The sequence below is a fragment of the Tupaia chinensis genome, unplaced genomic scaffold (genome assembly GCF_000334495.1).
Source record: "Tupaia chinensis unplaced genomic scaffold, TupChi_1.0 Scaffold000402_1, whole genome shotgun sequence".
Lineage (NCBI taxonomy): Eukaryota > Metazoa > Chordata > Mammalia > Scandentia > Tupaiidae > Tupaia > Tupaia belangeri.
Window position 1 is genome coordinate 1,149,895 of NW_006159904.1, and position 7,871 is coordinate 1,157,765.

Here is a 7,871-nt window from a genome sequence, read left to right on the forward strand (position 1 = left end):
CTCATGGAAAAATGAAATGAAAGTATGAATTAATTTTGTTGTATTTTTTTGAAATATATACATAGTTTTTTTTCATAATATGTGTTTTCTGTGAACTTTTGAAAGACCCCTCATATAGGATGATGGATTCGGAATTGAAATCCAAGATTGCCTCACTTAAAACAAATACTTTTAACTTCTCCATGCATATCAAGACCTGGAGGCTCCTGACTGCTGGGAGGTTTCACTTTTGCTGGATATTTGTTTTCTCTCTTTCCCTTAAAAATTGTATAAAGTATTTTACCAATGCCTTTTACAACTTTTATTTAGTCTTGGTTTTAAAATTGCCATTAAAAGAATTTCCTTCTATTAATATAAGATGAGTCCATTAAAAATTGAATAACATTTTCTGGGCAAAACTATACTGGGTGGTATTGTACTATCTGGGGTAGATTCAGCTTTTGTGAGTCCATAACATTTTTGTGGTCCTATTTAAGAAAGAGAACATTAGAATATAAAACCTGGGCTGTATGGTGGCACAGCGGTGACACAGTGCTTTGTGAGGCTGACTCCCATGAGAAGGTTCCTGACTTGTATCTGGAGACCTCCCTGAATATGGGCGCTCATGATCTGGTCTAGCTGAAGCTGAGGGTGGACACTGGCATGAGAACCCTGTTTGGGGTGCTGTCTCTCTGTCTCTGTTTCTTTCTCTTTCACTTACAGAATAAATAAGTATAGAAACATTAAAAATGTAGATATGAAACAGGTATGATGACATATTTAACATAGGAAAACAAATCATGGCAATTTACTTGAACATTTTTCTAAGCTATCTTGAGGCAGTTTACCAGAAATATTTACATACAAATGCTCCCCTATTATAGCCTGCCTTTTTTTTCCTTGTGTAGAATATTTCACAACTCCTAATCACTCCCAGCATTCACAGGGGACCCTGCACATGGGGCTTTAGTCACTTCCCAATAAGTCCATCTCTGGTTATGACAATTTAAAAGTGATGAAATGGCATTGGTTTTAGTCTCATAAAAAGTTTTGAGTTGATTTTCTGGATTTCTTGGTATCTTTTCCCAAGAAATGGCGATACTTTATTAGGAATGGCCTTTTGAGACACACAAGTACTTTTCTAAGTTAAGAAAAAAATTGGCTATAGAATTAGGTGGACTATTGTCATTTGGCAAAAGTATAATCTCCATTTGGGAATATCTGAATAGAATTAAAAATAAATAATGAACATCTATTCTTATATAACTAATGTCACTAAGGGATTTAGTTAGGTTTAAGTGGTTCAAACACTATGTTCAGAATGGCATTACCCAGAATCAATCACTTCAATTTTTATATATCCTGGAAATGGCTAAATTTTGTAAAAGGATTGAATTCATTTTTTGTTTTTCTTAAAGCTTTGTTAAAAGTACTGGGCTTGCAAAGACAATGAGACACTGCTAGAAATTAGGCTCTTTGGTGTAGTATCAAAAAAGTCCCAGCAGGGAGCATCATTGCAATGTGCTGAATTTTTCCTTCCTCATGAAAGAACATTTTCTTTCCATTACTCGCATCTGTTCACTCATTTTGAAATTTCATAATTATTTAGGAGAAAAAAAACACGTTTATATACCAGTTTTACTATATTGAGAATGTAGGGTGCAATTTCAGCCCTAAAAATCATTACCTTTTTTTCTTGGTTCCCAAGAAATACTGGAATTTTGGCATCTTTTTTCACTTCCTTCTGCAGCAATAAAGAATTATATACTCTCTTTTGCTTTTTTCTTCTAGGCTGTCACTTTCTTTATTGAGACCATATAATTTGTTGGCAGATAATTATGATAACCCTTTCATGTAAATTAAGTTCTTTTATCCAAATATCAGAAAACTTACATGGAAGCAGTTCATAATACAATATCATATTTACTACATTTTTCAGTTGCCTTTCAGCTAATTGTGCTTAAGTTCTACAATTTTCTACTATAATACAAAGAAAAAACTGTTAATTATAAGTATTTCAGATCCTCAAAATGAATAAGGTGATTCATTACTTTAGGCTGCCTTAATTATTCTGTGTTCTCATTCTGTGATTAGTTAGACTGTGATCAGGATGATTAATAGCACAGAAAATAAAAGGATTTCCTGAACTACAGTTTAGTGCACTCTGAATTTATTTACACAGCTTACACTTAATCACAGTGATCCCCCTACCCCCTGTTTCTAATTGGCAGAAGGCATTTGCACTCCCCAGAGACAGACACAGAGAGAAAGGTATGTGTGCTTACCAGTGACAGAGAAAAGTAGAAGGAGAGAGAGAAAGCACTCCCAATGGGGCATGGTCACACTGTAATTTCTTCTCTATTGCTCCATCCTGTCAGGATTTTAGACATGCACATGCATTTGGCTTGTTTTTTAAGCCACTGGGTTCAGGATTTGAGCCAAGGTAGGCTATATAAAGTCTAGTTCCCTTAACTACTAGGCCAGGAGGCCAGCACCCAGTGAGTTCATTTTCAGTGCTTTTGTCTACAAGAGAATGTCTCCAGCAGAGCACAAATATTTTTTGATAACTGTGGGTTTTGCAGTCAGATTTATTTATTTTTAGAGTCTCAAGCTGGCTTCTTAAAATTTTGTTCACAGAGATTTATCTCACTCATATATCATATACTCTCACTAAAAGTACATTTTTAGAATCCTGGTATAAAAAATTATTCGAATCCTTTGGAAAATAAATGTTTTTGAGACAAAAGAGGGTTTCTGAAGCACCTCAGAAAGAGAGTTTTTGTAAAACTTTTAGCATCCTTGTTTCTTGAGGAACTTGAATAATTTATATATTAGGGAATCTAACTCCACACAAAATATATCAAAAAGGGCCAGTATTTTATTTAGATTATATGAGCATTTTATTTCAAATTATATTTGCTATCCACAAAACAAAATTTAGTAACAATGGCTACCAGTTAGACAGCTTAGAACACATCATAACTTTTGTGTTAAAATGTTGTATGTTCTGGCCTGGCTTTTGTGGCACAGAGGGTAGCATACTAAACTGCAGAACTGGAAGCCACATGCTGATTGTAATTTGAATCCCTGGGCTGATCATCCTGAAAACAAACTGGGCACATATCTGCATGTCCAGGGTACTGGTGGTTTGGAGTACTGAAGGAAGGGGATCATGGTGTGACAGCCTTGTGGAGAATGCTTTTCTTTCTTTTTCTCTGTTTCGTGATTATGCACTGCTCTAGCATGAATAAAAAGCAGAAAAACTGGGACCAGCAGTTAGCATAATGGCTATGTCGCTGGACTCCCATGTAGTTGACCGCGGTTTGAGTCCCGGACCTGGTGACTTAAACTCATGCTGGGCATGTGTGCATGCGTGCCCAAGATCCTGAGAGGAGAAAGGAGGAGAAGGGATTGCGGCATGGCTATCCCCTCTGGGGGATGATTTCTCACTTTCTGTCTCTCTCTGTCTTTCTGGTGAGTGCACGCGCCCTATAGCAAAAACCTCTCCAAAAACAAAACAAAACAAAACAAAAATGCAAAAAAAAAAAAAAAACCCAAACCAAACCAACCAAAACAAACAAAAAAACCCACTGTATGTTTTCATCATATCTTTTTTGATAAAACACTATACAACAGTAAGTAAAACTGGACAAAACTATCAAAAACAATCATTTTAGAGCTCTCAAAATTGATTAAAACATTGAAACAATTCATGAAGAAAAGGCTGGGTTAGCAAGTGGTGTGGTGATTAAGGGGGTTGGATACCACATGGTTGACTGCTGTTTGAGTCCTGAACATAGCAGCTTGAAAAATACTTGGGGCATGTGTGCCTACATACTCCAAATCCGAGAATGGAGAAGGGATTGTGATATTGCCATGTCTTCCCTGAGTCTTCTCCCACCCACATTCCCTGAACACCACTCCTAAGCTAGATCTGTTCAGAAGTTTACTAGAGCACTGGAGAACATGAAAACCAGCAGTTTCCCCCACCAGAGGGGGCTTATTTGGTTTAGAGTACAGAATGGAAAAACCTCATGCTCAGTCGTACTTGTCAGTAGAAATAGTGATTTTAATGGCAGATGTGAAGAAGACAAGTGGCCAAATAGCCTGAATTTGTTGCTCTGGTTTAGGCAAGTGATGGACCCAAATGTTAGCCTAAAATTTAATGAGATCTGTAAAGTGAGAGTGCCGTGGAGGGCCTTGACAGGCTTTCCACATATCCATGTGGGAGACACTGGGAGGTCCAAATCATCCACATATCTCTTGCTCAGTATAAGAAGATGTAGAAGGCCTAGAGGGAAGAAAAGCCAAGATGGACTTAAAAACAGATCGGCGATTCAATGGCAACACTTTCTTTAGATTATTTAATTTAGGGTGAGATTGTAATGAAATTTCTAATTTCTTTTATTTTTATAAATTATTTACACATTTAAAATATTTAATCTAGAAATACACTGGAAAAGGAAGATGATTTTTAATATCTGAGTTGTCAATCTCTGAAATCTTTCACCATCTCTATATTAGACTCTCTATTGGTTTTACTGCTTCTTTTGATGTTAGAGGAATTATGGCAATAAAGAATGTTGGAATATTATTAATATTTCATATCTATTGAGCCTCTATTATGGACCAGACACTGCACTAGGACTTTATATATTTTATGTTATTTAATGCTCACAATGAATTTATGGCAAGATTGTCCCCATTTTCAGGTGGGATGAGTAGAGCTTAAACAGAATAAAGAACTATTTCAATGTTACAACTAAGAAGTAGAGTAGTTATGGGAACCAGCAGTTAGCGTAATGGCTATGTCGCTGGACTCTCATGTAGTCGACCACGGTGTGCGTCCAGGACCTGGTGGCTTAAATCTCATGCCGGGCATGTGTGCATGCGTGCCCAAGATCCCGAGAGGAGAATGGAGGAGAAGGGATTGCGGCGTGACTATCCCCCCTGGGAGGTGATTTCTCACTTTCTGTCTCTCTGTCTCTCTCTCTCTGTCTGTCTGGTGAGCGCACAGATAGCGAGCGCCCTATAGCGAAAACCTCTCCAAAAAAAAAAAGAAGTAGAGTAGTTAGAATGCAGTCTGAGGCAGTGTAATTTTTTTTTTTTTTTGGAGAGGTTTTCGCTATAGGGCGCTCGCTATCTGTGCGCTCACCAGACAGACAGAGAGAGAGAGAAAGACAGAAAGTGAGAAATCACCCCCCAGGGGGGATGGCCATGCCACAATCCCTTCTCCTCCATTCTCCTCTCGGGATCTTGGGCATGCACACACATGCGCCCGGCGTGAGTTTAAACCACCGTGTCTGGGACGCAAACCATGGTTGACTACATGGGAGTCCAGCGACATAGCCATTACGCAAACTGCTGGTCCCGAGGCAGTCTAATTTCTGAACTTACATTCTTAAATACTGTGCTATATTTTCAGATGGTGGTGCTGCACAATGCAGAATATTTTTCTATGACTATAATAATCTGAAAGAATTAAAACTACTGTGTGTAGAATTATTGGTAGGTCAAACAGGTATATACTTTCACTTTCTAGTTTAGCTTTACTGAAACAAAACCTTTTTACTAATGAGAATTTCACACATAAATGAAAGTAGATAATACAGTGATCCCTTACACACCTTCACAGAGCTTTGAGCTTTTTCTATAGTCTTAAAAATTACTTATTGCTATGAAATATTTATTATGAAAGGAAAATAGACTAATTTTTATAAGATGGACACAGATAACTTAATTTTGTGATTAGAATTTTAAATAATGGATTTTAAGAACTAATTTCTTAGCAAATACTTTCTTTTAAAATGAAGGTACTTATAATGTTTTTAAAAGTAGATGACTTAGTGAAAGCAACATGAGGAGTAGGAGCAGTAGGAAGGTGGAAATATTCTGTGGCTATTATGGCATAATGAAATAAATGACTAGAATGTAACAAGGTGAATCTGTGGAGTTTGGTCTGTTTATCCTCGGTTTTTCTTTTTTTTTCTTTTTTTTAAATTTTATTTTGTCCTCTGTTTCTTAAAGCGTTATCTGTGGACCTCTGTGGGTCTCCCAGCATTTTTAAAGTGACCATGGGCTAGTCTTTTTCTTTACTTTTTCTCTTTTTTTGAGAGAGATTTTTGTTATAGGGCATGTGTGCTCACTGGACAGACAGAGACACAGAGAGAAAGAAAGTGAGAAATCACCTCCTAGGGGCGATTGTCACACTGCAATCCCTTCTCCTCCATTCTCTTCTCCAGATTTTGGGCATGCACACCCACATGGTTGCTGTGAATTTAAGCCACTGGTCCAGGACCTGAATTATGGTCGACTATGTGGGGGTCCAGCGACATAACCATTATCCCATCTGCTGGCACTTGGTGGTCCCAAGCTAGTCTTTTTCTTTAAATTTTTTTTTTTTTTTTTTGGTTCGAGCAGGTGGCATGATAGTTAAAGTGTTGGACTCCCACATGGCCAATGGCAGTTTGAGTCCTGGACCTGGGGATTTGCTTTCTCACTTGCCTTTTCTCTCTGTCTCTGGTGAGCACATATGTCCTATAGAAAATTGATAATAAAAATAAATAAAATTAAACAATTCTTTTTAAAAATTCATTAAAATATTGTTAGAGCCATTTTAGCTGCATAGCAAAATTGAGCAGAAAGTACAGATTGCCTGCTCTTGTGTGGTGGGGGTCGGTGGCGAGTGTGTCTGCATGCTGATGGGGTTTTAACATGTCAGAAGGGCCGGAGTGTGCATCTCTATACTTGCTCCGCAGCAGCCTGAGACCAAAGTATGAGCTGTATGTGCAGGAGTCATGGCAGGGCAGTCATTTAGGAAGTTTCTTCCACGCTTGGACTGAGCACTGGTTGAAATTAGTGCTGCCAAAACAGTAACCAAAGGAGGCATTATGCTTCCAGAAAAGTCTCAAGGAAAAGTATTGCAAGCAACAGCAGTAGCTGTTGGATCTGACTCTAAAGGAAAGGGTGGAGAGAGACGACCAGTTAACATGAAAGTTGGAGATAAAGTTCTTCTTCTGGAATATGGAGGCACCAAAGTGGTTCTAGATGACAAGGAGTATTTCTTAGAGATAGTGACATTCTTGGAAAGTATGTAAACTGAAATAAATCACTACTGAAATGGCATCACATAAAGTGCCCATTCCTCTGAAGTTTGTGAAATCTTTCATTATGTAAATAATTTCCATGTTTCTCTTTTAAAATAAACTAATGATATCTAATGTTAAAAAAAGTACAGATTTCCATATACTACTACCCCCACACATGCACGGCCTCCTCACTATCAACATCCAGCACCACAATGGTACATTTATTACTGATGAACCATTGATACACCATTATAACACAATGTCAATAGTTTATGTTAGGGTTCATGTTTGATTGTTATACATTTTATGTGTTTGGGTAAATCATGATTCTACTGCCATACTTTCAACAGAAGTTTTGTTTTCTTTACTTTTGTTGTTTCAAGAGAATTTTTTGTTATAGGATGCGTGCATTCACTGGAGAGAGACAGAGAGACAGAAAGTGAGAAATCATCCCCCGGGGGTATGGCCATGCCACAATCCCTTCTCCTCCATTCTCCTCTCAGGGTTTTCAGCATGCACGTGCATGTGCCTAAAACACGTAGTTTTAGGCATCCAAGTCTAGGACTAAAATTGTGGTTGACCATTTGAGAGTTCAGTAACGTAACTATTACACCATTTGCTGGTTACCAGGAGTTTCATTTTCTTAATAACCTGAGGTAGTCTTATTTATTTAATTTTATTTATTGTATTTATTTGTTTATTTTTGAGAGATTTTTGCTGTAGGGTGTGTGTGCTTGTTGTAGAGACAGGGAGAGAGACTGAGAGATAGAAGATGAGAAATCACACCCCCCCCCCCCCCCGGGG

General features: G+C 37.8%; 2 pseudogenes; both read left to right on the forward strand.

The window, feature by feature from the left end:
* LOC102486754 (nuclear autoantigenic sperm protein-like) overlaps positions 1-7,871 on the forward strand; it is a 453,231-nt pseudogene that overhangs the window by 53,798 nt on the left and 391,562 nt on the right.
* Positions 6,777-7,081, forward strand: LOC102495884 (10 kDa heat shock protein, mitochondrial pseudogene; annotated as a pseudogene).